General features: G+C 36.5%; 2 long non-coding RNA genes across 2 annotated transcripts; one reads left to right on the forward strand and one right to left on the reverse strand.

Annotated features, from left to right (window-relative positions):
- Positions 1 to 11,313: 11,313 nt before the first annotated feature.
- Positions 11,314 to 13,426, forward strand: LOC141350553 (uncharacterized). Its single transcript, XR_012358605.1, has 4 exons — positions 11,314 to 11,890; positions 12,431 to 12,513; positions 12,611 to 12,742; positions 12,823 to 13,426. It is a non-coding gene; the product is annotated as an uncharacterized lncRNA (long non-coding RNA).
- On the reverse strand, positions 12,920 to 14,672 carry LOC129437890 (uncharacterized). The gene is made up of 3 exons (XR_012358606.1): positions 14,139 to 14,672; positions 13,539 to 13,675; positions 12,920 to 13,219 (listed from the first exon to the last, which is right to left on the reverse strand). It is a non-coding gene; the product is annotated as an uncharacterized lncRNA (long non-coding RNA).
- Between the last annotated feature and the right edge of the window lie 489 nt (positions 14,673 to 15,161).

A 15,161-nucleotide genomic window follows, 5' to 3' on the forward strand; every position in this document is an offset into this window, starting at 1 on the left:
GGGCACCAGCGGTGTATGTAGATACAAACACCTTATTCTAAGATAATACAGTTCATTATCAGGCATGAAAACGGGTCAGGGGTGAAAAAGGTGAGAAGGGTGCTCGAGGGGCAATGTGGCCTCTGATGGGGCCGCGAGGTGGGAGGACCACCCCAGAATAAATATTATGGGCTCATTAGGGAACATGCTGTAACTTACTTATTTATTCTTCACACTGTCAAAAATACTTTGCTGCCTTGGAAGTTTTTGTTGAATCAACTCGGATTTGCAAGTCATGTCAACAGAGATGAGTTGTCACAACTTATAAAATATAGTTGAGAAAATTTTATAAGTTATAACAACTCGCCTGTAGTTATAACAACTCATCTCTAGTCAAGATAAATAATAGTAAGTTGAAATGACTTGTGAGTCCGAGTTGATTCAACAAAAGGTTTTGGGGCACCAAAGTATTTTTTACAGTGCAGGCATGTGATTGGCCAAGGACAAAGAAGAAGTAAGGAACTCAACATCCCTCCACGTGCGCAGAAACCAAATTCCCACCATAACATACATGGCCATTATTTCAATTATTTAATTCTGACGTACAATTTAGATTTAAAATGTAAACATTTGACTAGTAACAGAAGCCATGTTCAATTAAATGGGTTGATAAATGTGGAAAGCTGTAACAAGTAGAATTCCCTTACTATTTTACATCTGCAATAATTTTATTTTGCCATAATCTAACCATCAGACACAAGGCCATACAATTTTAAGTTGGCCTTGCAATAGGGTGGACCTGAAGGCCTACATCTAATTTAAAAGAATTAATTTTACAATATAGTACTGGTTAAATTAATTACATTATGATTTTTGAGTCATGGGTTGAATAATTTTCAGATAAGCAAAAAAGTGATGTGGGAAAATAAAATAAAAACAAATCAAGACATTAAAGCATATAAAATAGAAAAGAACAAAGTTACAAATAAAGTAAGATCTAACATTATTGATTAGGTAGAAAAACAGTATCAAATTAACATAACACTGTTTTCATACTATAAATTAAATATAATTAATCTTTTTAAAGCTATAAAAGTGATTTTCCTTTTGTCTTTTGTAGTTTGATTAACATTATGACTCAAACATAAGCATTTCTTATAAGACAAACTGTCCCTTTAACAACAGAGAAGCGATCACTGACACATGATCAACTGCTCACTTATAATAAACAACTGTTTTTATGAGAATACTTGCAGAGACTGTGGTATTACAATAAAGTTTGTGCGTATATCTCCTGTCAAGCCCAAAAAAATATGCCTTTGCTTTGCGTGATTTTTGAAACACGCGTTGGGCGTGGGCTTTTGGGTTTGTGCGCGTATGCGCACTGAAAACAGTTCACTTTAGCATCTTTGTCGCTCAAATAGTCTAAAATCGCTTAAATGTTACTGTAAACTTTCTTATTAGCGGTATTAATAATAGTATGTTCTTATTACAGCATTTCATGCAATATTTTGCAGTTTCACCATATTTACTTTGAAGTACTTACAGCCGTAGACTAGTAGACCAATGTGACTTACAAGCGAGGAGTACGTCCATAATTCGTTCCAATCCATTCCAACAAAAATATTTTAGGTCACTTTGCAGTGTCAGTCTGTGTAGATATGTTTTGGTTGATGCCTTAGAATTCTACAATGATAGTTTTACAGCGTTTTGTGTTGACTTTACTTCCCGAAGGCAGTCGCTCTACGCATCTTCAACAAGCTTGTATGACGAAGAACACAGAAATGCGGATGACATCGCAGTAGCGCGAGAGCCGTTCGAAAGCAGACTTTCTTATGGCTTTTCGATTTACTCTCGTGATACTTCGATGTCACCTGCCTGCCTGTCGGTTTTTGCAGCGCAGCATGAACTCAAACAAATCTAATGTCTGGGATACATGTTTGGATGACGGCGAAGGGCGCGTCTTCAAACAACGTGCACATACCCCCCCTCCCCCCAAAAATGTTTTCTCATCGAATCTACATGATTCACGTGGGTCACCTTTTTTGGCTTCAAAACGGCGAATTTCGCCGAAAGGTGAGGGATTTTCATGCCTGCATTATGTAAAGTCTTTATACACCACTGATGATATAGTTATTCATATCATATTGCATTTGTGTCAAGAGATCCTTCTAAAAATTCCATAGTGAACCTTTAAAATCTTCCTAAAACCTAAAATAACAAACTAACAATTAAATTCCTGAATACATTTATGAACTAAAATTTTTTTCTGATTTATTAAGCATGATTCCCATTCCTGGTAGAAGCAATTCCACATCCGATCAGGGTCATGGCCCGCAAATCGGTGACATCTAAATGTAGTCCACTGAGTCAAAAAAATCAACCTGTCTGAAAGAAGAACTTGTTATTCAACAAAGTGAAGTTAATTAAATCTGAAACCTTCAGGCATTAGCGGCTGAGCGATCAACCCCCCTGTGACTAAACAAGCACACCACCCTCCTAAACCCAGTGTGACTCGAGCGAGAAAGCAACAGGTCACCTGCATGAATAGTATTTTTCTTTAGAAAATGCCAGGAATCCCTCTCACTTTTGTTTTGCCTGTGAATCACCTATTACCTTTCGAGTTTGCACAATTTACCAAATTCGGGAGGTCTTCGCTGGGGTACAGTAACACTTGTCCCGGGGGGTAAGAATGAGCACGGATGAAAGATGAGCTGAGCTTCTGCAATGCTGTACTGTATTTTTTCAAGATTTTAAACTGTAGCAGATTTCAGTCAGCAAAACATCATTTAGTGGTTGTATGCCTTTTCTGGCATGTCAAACTTATTGAAACATAAGGTCAATATGTGGCCCAAGCATATGGAAACTATAGTGGAGTTTCAGAGCAGATGGGACAAAAGATTGAACCATGCTTGCACTGAGAGTTTTTCTTTTTAATTTAAGGGATAGTGAAAACTCAAAGACGACTCAAGTCACAAATCTTTAGATTCTTTTTATTCTTATGAAGCACAAAAGAACAAATTCTTGAACAATTTGTAAATCTCTTCACAAACCCTGCCAATAAAGTATGTCATATTGAGTTGCTACAAATGTCCTTAAGCTGCAATTACATTAATGAAGTCTGAATTAATCAATTTTATACAATGTCTACTCTTGCATTCCATTGGATTAAGTGTGTGAATAATGACAAAATTCTTAAAAAAAATAATAATTCATTCAAATTTTAAGTGAACTATGTTCTAATCCAAGAAGATGGATGGGGGGCTGTTGGTGATACTGCCAGAGGCTTTGCTGAAGGTATAGATGAATGTATCTGGTGCGTTTGTATTGGAGTGTGTATGATGAAAAATGGGGTGGATAAGATCAAAATCATAAACGCTGGAGTAACAGAGAAGATCTTTAAATAAAAAGCAGATGGTCTGAATTCTCGTATTGTTCCCAAAAGCAAGCAGCTGGCCACTCTTGGCTCATTCTTCTAAACAAACATTCTGAAATGGCCGTGAGCGAACATGGACCTGTTACTCATTAGGTTCCTCTCTCCCGCAACCCTCTTTGAAGCATTGCTGTAACATCTCAAACATGACGCACAGAGTTTGTACTTTAACACGCTTTAAGAGGTTTATGACACGTCAATGGTCAAAATGCTTTAATTCTGTGGGTGACTACTACTAAGAGATAAAGGTCATTAGTATCCAAAACCGTCCAGATGTTTGATGAAATTATTGTAGAACACACAATAACATGATATGTATGTACTGGCTTGGATTCAAGAGCGCTGTAGATAGATTTCAGAGTGATAACAAATCCATCTGATGATCCAAGTGTTGTGTTAGCCTCAGATCCGACTGTTCATAAAGTCACTTTAGACTAATAGCACACGTGGTATCCTCAGATAAACTCTGATGATGTTCACGTGATTGGCAGCTGGTGGTGGAGGATGCATGAAGAGGGGTTACAGATGAAAAGGCTTATGTTTGATTCTTTATTTATTACCTCTGCATTAAATGCTTCCTTTGTTACTAAACATATCCACAGCAATCTTTGTGGACCTTTAAGCCAGGAAAATCGACACAACACTCATTTTGTCCCTTAAACATTTCACACATAAAGAATTTTTGAAAAATATTTTATGTCCACACACAGCAAATCCAGACCTATTAATAAGCCTATTAATGGTCACATGTTGGGGCAAATGTTGTGATCACATGACGAGATGAATACCACTAACTTTACAGTAATCTTCATGGTATTTGATACTTTAATCTTGGTTGAGTGTAAATGGACCGTTGTAGCTTTAAAGTTGATATATATAATTCATTAGCTAATATTTCCTGTGAAAGTCATAGTCTTTACTTCAATTCAATAATTAAATGTTAATGAAAAATTGTCTTTTATTTAAAATTTAGAAAATACTGCAGTGAAGTTAACGGTCAAAAATATTTAACATTACATGCAAGCAAGGCCAGATTTACCATTGGGATTGACTTAAAGCAACACTAAAGAGTTTTTTTACCTTAAAATAACGTTTCCAAAAAAGTTTCAGTCGTTCATCCACTCGAAACAGGGTGAACGGCCCTTTCACATTCGCTTTGCAGCCCTCTATCGGCCAAAACCGCACTAAAGAAGTTTCCAACCGTCGGGTTGCGGTCCTGTAGTTCGAATGAAAACTACAAAAACTTGCTTTACGGCAGACCTATCAGAGCCAGCTTTGCTGCAGTAGGCTAAATTATTTACGACAGTGGTAATGGACAATTCCGCTTCCAACCTGTAGGGGGAGCAAAGAGCAAAAACTCTTTAGTGTTGCTTTACAGTTTTTTACAATTACTTTGCTACTATTTTCAGAACCTTGATGTCATTTTTCACAACTCTAGACACAAAACTCACAACCAATTATCAAAATGCACATTTTTCAAAACTCTTAACTCTTTTCTCAATTGCTTGGATACAATACACATAAAACTTGGATCATTTGTTCATGCAACCAAAATCACCTGTTCAATATGACACAACTTAACATCAAAGTACTACTGTTTCAAAAGGCAATTCACATATCACATTTTCAAATAAGTGTCTATTCATTTTCTTACAATGATCTAACTATCAATCGATACAACTGCTCAAAATGATAAGTAACTGTTGCATTACTCTTAATATTTGTACGGAAACAGACAAACAATCTTCCATGTTTACTGAAAATCATGAATGTTTCAAGATAATGAGGTTCATTGTCACCAATAAGCATGGAGCATGAACCAGTTATCACTGTACTGTCGATAGATGCAGGCCCTTGTAATTGCTTGTCCAATTCTGGCAACTTGTTACTGATGATTGAATGCAGATTGTGGAATGATGTTGTGATTGTACTGTAGTGTTTTCATCAATACATTACAAACTTTGTTCAATGATTCCAATGTGTCTGTCGTATTCTCTCTACTACTGCAGTACTTTTACAGATATGTATTTGCTCTACATGTACCATAATGAAATCTGTATCACCAATTTTGTTCTACAATATTTAATGATTGTACAAACAATGACACAGTGAAACTATCAGTTGCTTGTGTGTGGGTGATCTATAGTTATGTTTCAATGGTATTTCACAGTAATTTTGTGTTTTGAAACAATGATTGTGCAAGTGCAAGATGTCTTTGAAGATGTGAATGCACAATGTAATGTTTTGAACACTAGACAGCCTGTGTTACAAGTGGTAACCGTTTTGAGTTTTGTATCTAGAATTGTGAAAAATGACATCAAGGTTCTGAAAATAGAAGCAAAGTGGTTGTAAAAAACTGTAATATGAAGCTTGTTTTCATTTTCTTTCACAGCTTATTGGTTGGTCTAGTAGTGTGATTAACTAGACCTTTCCTTTTTAAGGAATAGTGACATTTACTTTAATAATTTATATGTCAGTCATCTTACAGTTTTTTACAATCACTTTGCTACTATTTTCAGAACACTGATGTCATTTTCCACAACTCCAGACACAAAACCCACAACCAAAGATCAAAATGCACATTTTTCAAAATAGACGGTGGGCCGAGGCTCCGTATCTGCTTTACTTTTCGAAATGGATGATCCCCATGGAGGGACAACCTGAATTTGTAAAGTTTGGACGGTTGTTTTATTCTCAACGATATGAAAAGTGTTGCCACTCGCATTTATTGCACATTTCCCCCCGAAATGATAAAATGTCCCTGTAAATATGCAGGCAAACGCGGTTGCCTACTATATCAGTCGAACCAATAGAGCGGCAAGATACTGACATAGGATTATTATTATCCAATCAGATGTATGTTAGTAGAACAGCTGTTACGGATTCATACACGAGCTGCAGCGGAATTGACCATCGCCAAGGGCATTCTTTGTGTGATTGTAAGTATCCATTTGATTTAATTGATATCTATTTAAAATGTTTGTTGTGTACACTGGTTTGTTCAAACGTATGTATGCGTCTCGTAAGTGTCGTTTTACGTAGGCGTAGACTAACGTTAACCGTTCCGTACAACAACGATGTTCCGTGCAGATTAACTTTTACCGCAGATCGGTCATACACAAAATATGTATATGTGTCGTCTTCATTTCTCTTACATCTCCGTTTAAGAGAGACACACCCCAGCCGGTTGTTCTAGTAATATTTCATAAAGTTCGCGCCCACTGCGCTTGAAAATGACCGGTGGGCAAGCCACACTTCGACTGCTGCTTGGGTGTAGACATGTAGAGCAGCGGAAATTTACATTTCGATATAATTTATGCTTTTCACAGTATTATAGTTTTTATAAGCTGCAATGTTCACTCCCTCTGTTTCTTCCACAGTTTTTTTGAAAAGTAAATGTAGCTTTGACAGTCAAAGTTCACGTTGTTACCAGCCTCTCGTCAATGACTGTTTTGCAGAAGTGCTTGTACCCATTTAGTTTATGTTCTCGTGTTTTTGTGTGGTGAGGTACCGGGTATTATCTCGATAGCACCCTTACGAAAATTAACCATGGTTTTATTGTGGTAAAAGTGTAGTAACCAAGGTATTTTGTTGTATTGATTACTATCAGCAAAACTATGGTTTTACTACGCTAACCACGATTTAACTATGGTTTTTAAAAACCATAGTTATCAAAACAATAGTTGTTTTGTGGTTACCATGGTTTTACTACAGTTACCATTTTTTAACTGTAGAAAAACAATGGTTAATTTTTGTAAGGGCAGGTGAAGTGATACCTTGTTTTATACTGTTAATTTTATTTTAACCTCTTTACTGCTGTTTTTCTGAACCTTATACTTCTTATGTTTGCAGATAATGCAAGGTGTGGGGCCTGCTTGGATGTGTAAAGACCATGGGCTTAAGACCTCAGAGCCTGTGTTTTTACTGGCGTTGCCTCTGCATCCTCTGCCTCTACCACTAAAAAAGTGCAAAACAATAGGTTTAGGTTCTGCACATCACTGATTGAAGAAAAATGATTTGTAACTTTCAGCAGTGAAAAACTCATGCTACATATATTGGTTCCACCTGTTCCCTTAACATGGGTAATAAACCAATTTCACATCGTTTAGGGGTCTCATTTATAAAACTGTGCGTATGATCCTTACTAAAAGTCTACGTACGCACAGGGGCCAAAAATGGCATACACCAAAAAAATATTGAGACCTATAAAACGGAGCACTGTTCCCTTTGTGAATCGCAGATCACCTGCAAGTGTTCATACATGAATCATCCTCGGGTCCCGCCCTGCGGGCCCATCTCTCATTGGGTTTTTTCTTTTGTGGAACACGGCCTTTGTGTGGGAGCTGGTGTACGCACATTTCCAGCCCCGTTTTGTGCATACGCCAGTTCCCACACAAAGGTTGTTATCTATACAAAACCGAAATTAATGGGAGAAGGGGCTTGCAGGGTGGGACCTGAGAATGATTCATGTATGAACAATTGCAGGTGATCTGTGATTTATAAAGGGAACAGTGCTTTGTTTTGTCTTAATATTTTTTGCCGTATGCCATTTTTGACTTTTGTGCATACGTAGACTTTTAGTAAGGATTTATAAATGAGACCCCAGGTGTCTGGTTTTGTTGATAATAACGATGCCAATCATGCCATAATTGAAAAGGAAAATTTTTTAGGTTGTTTTTATTATATTACTGTTAATACACTGCATCTACATTTGTACTACTCTTATACTTTTACTACACTGCACATGTGTATGTATATACAACCCAGTCTCACCCCATGGCGTCAATATTTGACGACACTTGACCATGCGTCAATATGTTGACGCGGAGGGTATACCTTTCGCGTCATTTTTTGACGAACTGGGGACTTCAATACTATTAGGTCCGTTGCATTCTCTTTCCTATTTTCTTACCATTTTCTACCATTTTCGCGTCGGTTTAGGGTTAGATTTACATAATGACATCCCTACCCAAACCTTTCCCTAACCCCAATGCCAGGCGACAACTGTTTAATTTCGCGTACCCAATAGTATTGAAGTCCCCAGTTCATCAAAAAATGACGCGAAAGGCACACCCCCCGCGCCAACACACCGACGCACGGCCAAGTGCCGCCAAATACCGACGCCACGGGTGTGAGACCGTGTTAGTATATACACTGTACATGTTGCCACCCCCAGCGTTTTTCTATGTAACTGTTATAATAATCTTAAACCATTTGTCTTAGATGCATTTTTGCTCTGCTATTTAAAGGCTACTGCTTAAACATTGCATATTTAATTTATACTACTGTAAACCATGCTACTTTCTTCACTGCATGTCTATACAATATACTACCAACCTTCCTTTGTAGTTTCTTCAATAAAAACTTCCTCTCTTCTCCTTTGTGCACTTTTTATCTTTGTGATATTTGTGAAATGGCTGTAGCACTGCCTGTGGTAGCTACCCTTACGAAAAAGAAGTATACTTCAAGTTCATTTTATTAAGTATACTTAAGTAATGTTGGAGTATAGTTTTAAGTATACTTTATGTAGTAAGTGTACTAACATTTATGTTCTAGTAGTATACTTGTAAGTGTACTGCTTGAATACTGCTTGGGACTAAATTGGCCCACTTTTAGTATATAAAAGTATACTTCTAAGTGTACTATAAGTGTAAGAGTAGTCAACTTTAAGTGTACAATTAGTGCACAATTAGTTCTTCATTTGTACTGCAAGTGAACTCATTAGTATACTAGTAGTTTTCTAGACTTATACTTCAAGTGTACATGCAAATGTTCTGTTAGTGTACTCTTAGTAAACTAGTAGGTTACTAATTTTGTGCTGCAGGTATACTTCCAAGTGTTCTTTTAATGTATTTTTAGTTAACTAGTAGTTTACTAGTCATATACTTCAAGTGTACATGCAAGTGTTCTGTTAGTGTACTCTTAGTAAACTAGTAGGTTACTAATTTTGTGCTGCAGGTATACTTCCAAGTGTTCTTTTAATTTATTTTTAGTTAACTAGTAGTTTACTAGTCATATACTTCAAGTGTACATGCAAGTGTTCTGTTAGTGTACTCTTAGTAAACTAGTAGGTTACTAATTTTGTGCTGCAGGTATACTTCCAAGTGTTCTTTTAATTTATTTTTAGTTAACTAGTAGTTTACTAGTCATATACTTCAAGTGTACATGCAAGTTGTCTGTTAGTGTAACTAGTAGGTTACTTATTGTATGCTGCTTGTGTAACAAAGCACTTTGACACTGAGGATCCATCTGCAGGTTTTTATTAAACACTCATATTCCAACAGGCAAGGTCAAACAACAGCAATGTCAGGCAGGCAAACCGCTCAGCAATGACAGCCGGTACAAATCAAGACTTTGCACTAACTGAATGTTTCCAGAGAGTTTATATAGGCTGTCCAATGAGCTTCAGGTGGCAGAGTAATCAGTCCAGGTATGAGGGATTATGGGAAATGGAGTCCAGAACGAAAGTTAATTTTCAGGGGATTCAGCCATATATAGATACATATACAACCTCAAAACAGAAAAAGTTGGGACACTGTAGAAATTTTGAATAAAAAAGGAATGGAATAATTTATAAATCTCATAAACTTATATTTTATTCACAATAAAATATAGATAACATATCAAATGTTGAAAGTGAGACATTTTGAAATGTCATGCCAAATATTGGCTCAATTTGGATTTTATGAGAGCTACACATTCCAAAAAAGTTGGGACAGGTAGCAATAAGAGGCCGGAAAAGTTAAATGTACATATAAGGAACAGCTGGAGGAGGACCAATGTTTAGGAATAGGAATGGTGTCCCATTCTTGTCTAATACAGGCTTCTAGTTGCTCCACTGTCTTAGGTCTTATTTGTCGCATCTTCCTTTTTATGATGCACCAAATATTTTCTATGGGTGAAAGATCTGGACTGCAGGCTGGCCATTTCAGTACTCAGATACTTCTTCTACGCAGCCATGATGTTGTAATTGATGCAGTATGTGGTCTGGCATTGTCATGTTGGAAAATGCAAGGTCTTCCCCGAAAGAGACAACGTCTGAATGGGAGCATATGTGGTTATAGAACTTGGATAAACCTTTCAGCATTGATGGTGCCTTTCCAGATGTGTAAACTGCCCATGCCACACGCACTCATGCAACCCCAAACCATCAGAGATGCAGGCTTCTGAACTGAGCGCTAATAACAACTTGGGTTGTCCTTGTCCTCTTTAGTCCGGATGAAATGGCGTCCCAGTTTTCCAAAAAGAACTTCAGATTTTGATTCGTTGGACCACAGAACAGTTTTCCACTTTGCCAAAGTCCATTTTAAATGACCCTTGCCCAGGGAAAATGCCTGTGCTTCTGGATCATGTTTAGATATGGCTTCTTTTTTGACCTATAGCGTTTTAGCTGGCAACGGCGAATGGCACAGTGGATTGTGTCCACTGACAATGTTTTCTGGAGCCCATGTTATGATTTCCATTACAGTAGCATTCCTGTATGTGATGCAGTGCCGTCCCGAAGATCCAAAATGATCCATATTTGGCATTTTTTTATTTATTATTTTTGTTTGATTAGCTCACTGATAGCATACGAAAGATTTAGCTTCAAATTGAAAGTACAATTAAAAGGTATATGTCAAGTATAAAAATTAATACACAGGAACATATTGTACTTTAAGTGCAATGTATATATATTTATAGTATGATGTTAAGTTCACTTAAAGTAGTAAAGTAGTATAGTAAAAGAATACTTGCAAGTATACCTGCAGCACACAATTAGTAACTTACTGGTTTACTAAGAGTACACTAACAGAACACTTGCATGTACACTTTCAGTATGACTAGTACACTGCTATTTAACTAAAAGTATAGTAAACGAATACTTGCAAGTATACCTGCAGCACACAATTAGTAACTTACTAGTTTAAAGAGCACCTATTATGAGATACACGTTTTTAAACATCCTTTTGTGTGTAAGTGTGTATTAGTACATGCTAACGATATTCAAAAAGTACATACCTCAAAGAAAACGATGACGCGAGTTATCGTCTCTAACGTTCGAGGACTACAAAAAACACTCGGATTGTAGGCAACAGTTTACTTCCTGGGATTGGTGACGTAGATAAGACCAACATTATCATAGTTCAGCCCTCTCTGCTTGGCTTGGGTACGCCCTCAAAGACGGGGGTGGAGAGCGCTGAGTCAGAAGAGAGCTAAAATGGCGGAGGTTGGGAGTCCCTGCTTTGACCCTGTTTGCAAACTCTTGTTTCATTGTTTAAGCGATTAAATCTCTCGAGTAGACGCTGTCTCTTTAGATGCAAGGGCAAAATAGCACTTTATGGACTAACACAGAGGACATCATGTTTAATACGGTTCCGGAAAAATCCAGTCAGAAGTTGTTCACGGAGTTTTCACAATAACTGCTTCTCATGAACCAAAGCTGCGCGACGTCTCCTCCTGAAAGTTGGATTACTGTGCACTTCTGGATCACAGGCTGTAAGTATTCATGTTTATTATTTGCCTTTACTGTAAGTTACGTTACCTGTAACCGGAGCTTAACATTATGTGCTTGTAGAGCTCAGATATATATCTATGTGTAGAGCTAAGCTTGCAAGCTAATTGTTTTGTGTTGTAATAATGTATTTCATAAACAACGTACCATATTTACACACGTGTGTGTTGAATTATGCAGACTATCGTTTGTATCGATGTTTATTTAGACGTGTTTACAAACTTGCTAAGCTGTTCCAGCTAAACTGTTACCGGTAAAGTTTGTTCTCATGATCAAACTCAAGAAACTCTTAGTACAGATGATTTGTTTAACGTGATATGTATTTTACTGTTGTTTTTACTTTAAGCTTTCTTAGATTTTGAAACGAAGTAAACACGTAATGTGTGTTGCTAATGTTGGGCCATGTAACATGTAATACATTAACGTTTTAATGAATAGTCTAACGATTTATAATCGTTGTACTCTATTGTTATAATATGTCTTTTTGACGGAATACATGTTTGTTTTATTTGTCTATATCCTAGATTCGCAGCTGGACACATCCTTCTACACTGTATGCAAACATGCAACATCATTACACACAGTACAAGGCATATGAGGAGCAAAGGTGTGTAACACATATGATGTATTTAGCTAGTGAAACCACTACCAGTCTTAAATGTATAACTGATGATGACAAAGTTTTTTTCTCTGCATAATCATAGGAACCCAGGCAGTAGCATCGTTTCACAATGTTTACATCACCATCATCAGTGGATGCCTTTGCCGTCCGTAGCCTGAGATTTCAGATTTGCAGCAAAAAATGTGACTTTCCCATTTATTGGAATGCTGTGCAGGTATTTTAGTAACTGTGTTAAATAAAGTAAAGTAGTATTTACTTTTAGAATAAATGAATTGCATATTTATATTTTTACAGGTTGTACCTTGCAGCCATCCATTACAATGTCACCAAGCCATAACAAAAGCAGGAGAGGGAAAGTACAAGGCTATGTTCCCAAAACACACAAGTGACATACTGTAAGCAGTAATGTTTTATTTCAAATACATTCATAATTAAAAACTTAATGTATGAAGCAGGGAAATAAATTATCAAAACAAAAGATTTATTGACTGCAATATTTGTACAGTTATGTGGATGATGTGATCAGGCTTGTGTTTGATGAGGTATTTGAAGATAAGCTGAAGGAAACCCCGATTCCAATGGACCTGGCATCACAGTTTGAGAGACCTTCAAAGGAGGACGTGATTGCATGCCATCTTCAGTGCAGGGGTCGTCGGAAGCCAACATTCCGATCAGGAAGCTCCAAGCATATCTGGAGAACAACACACGACAGGATGATAACCCTAAAGTGTCGTCTTAGATAGCACCAGCTGACAAAGCTTTGATATGCCATTTATCTGAATAGATAGCTGTAAGAAGTGAATTGAACAATTTTTTGAAAGAAGAGCACAATATGGTTACTAAAGTATGTTTATTTGTATATTGTTTAACAGTTAAATATATATTTGTAATAAATAAACTTTTGACTGTCTACTATATTTTCTTTAAAGTTACATCTTTTGTTCTTTTGGGTACTTTGTTACTATAATAATACTTTAGTGTTATTGGTTTAAAAATGTAATAAAACTTACTCTAGTCCTGCGCCTCAAAGGCTTATAGTCGGTACAATAAATGTTCTGTGTGTAGGGATTTAGACAATTTGTGCAATACCTGGATGATGAATCACGCAGGTAAGAGGCCCTGGAACCTGTTGCATTCTCCTTAAAACCTAATAAGTAAAAACATAGCACAGTAAAATAGTATGTAAGCAGTATTTTATAATGAAGTTTACTATAGTAAAATAATGTAGAAATTACCAAGTGAAATCGTTTTATAATCATTTCAACAAATACTTTCTATGTGCTACATTTGGTGTTTCCATATAGTTTGCACAGTAATAGAGTATGTAAACAGTCTTTTATAATACATTTTACTATAGTAAAATAATGTAGAAATTACCAAGTGAAATCGTTTTATAATCATTTCAACAAATACTTTCTATGTGCTACATTTGGTGTTTCCATATAGTTTGCACAGTAATAGAGTATGTAAACAGTCTTTTATAATACATTTTACTATAGTAAAATAATGTAGAAATTACCAAGTGAAATCGTTTTATAATCATTTCAACAAATACTTTCTATGTGCTACATTTGGTGTTTCCATATAGTTATGTAGTACGTTATAATTACCTTTTGGATGTCTTTGCAACACATTTTCGTCTTCGTTTAGCATTCTGGCAGAGCTAAGGACACCTAAAAAAGTTAAATCCAATCGCATTCATTGACGGAGATCGTTTATATCGTAACGGCCTTCTGAACTCTCTGGATCGAGCTCGAAGTGGTAAGGCAGTACAGACACCATCGTTTATAGAGAAATATAACGCTTGTTTACGTTGCCTCTGAGGCTGTGACTCTCTCAGTCAGAACCGGTGTGTCAACTCACACGTAGTCAGGGGCGTAACCTTTCAAACACACGACGAACCCAGCTGACCAATAACAGTTGAGTAGTCATCTGACCAATCCGATTACACTAGACATTTTGGGAGGCGGAGACAGGAACTAAACCGAGCGTTTTTCAGACAGTGGGAAATCGGTGAGGTATGTAAGCAATTTATAAGACTCACAATGCATTAGTTCAAGTTTTAATAACATGTATGTACTATGGGATACTGCATTTACGTGCTAACGTGCCAATTTATTAGCATAATTGGTGCTCTTTAATAAGAGTACACTAACAGAACAATTGTATGTACACTTCAAGTATGACTAGTACACTACTAGTTAACTAAAAGTATAGTAAAAGAATACTTGCAAGTATACCTGCAGCAAACAATTAGTAACTTACTAGTTTAATAAGAGTACACTAACAGAACAATTGCATGTACACTTTCAGTATGACTAGTACACTACTAGTTAACTAAAAGTATAGTAAAAGAATACTTGCAAGTATACCTGCAGCACACAATTAGTAACTTACTAGTTTAATAAGAGTACACTAACAGAACAATTGCATGTACACTTTCAGTATGACTAGTACACTACTAGTTAACTAAAAGTATAGTAAAAGAATACTTGCAAGTATACCTGCAGCAGTAAATTAATAACCTAGTTTACTAACACTAAAGATTCTCCATAAAGATAATATACATTTGTACACTACATATACTTTCAAAATGTACTTAAAATATACTGTTTCTAAAGGATGCTAAATAA

Source organism: Misgurnus anguillicaudatus, chromosome 18 (assembly GCF_027580225.2).
Source record: "Misgurnus anguillicaudatus chromosome 18, ASM2758022v2, whole genome shotgun sequence".
NCBI classification, from domain to species: domain Eukaryota; kingdom Metazoa; phylum Chordata; class Actinopteri; order Cypriniformes; family Cobitidae; genus Misgurnus; species Misgurnus anguillicaudatus.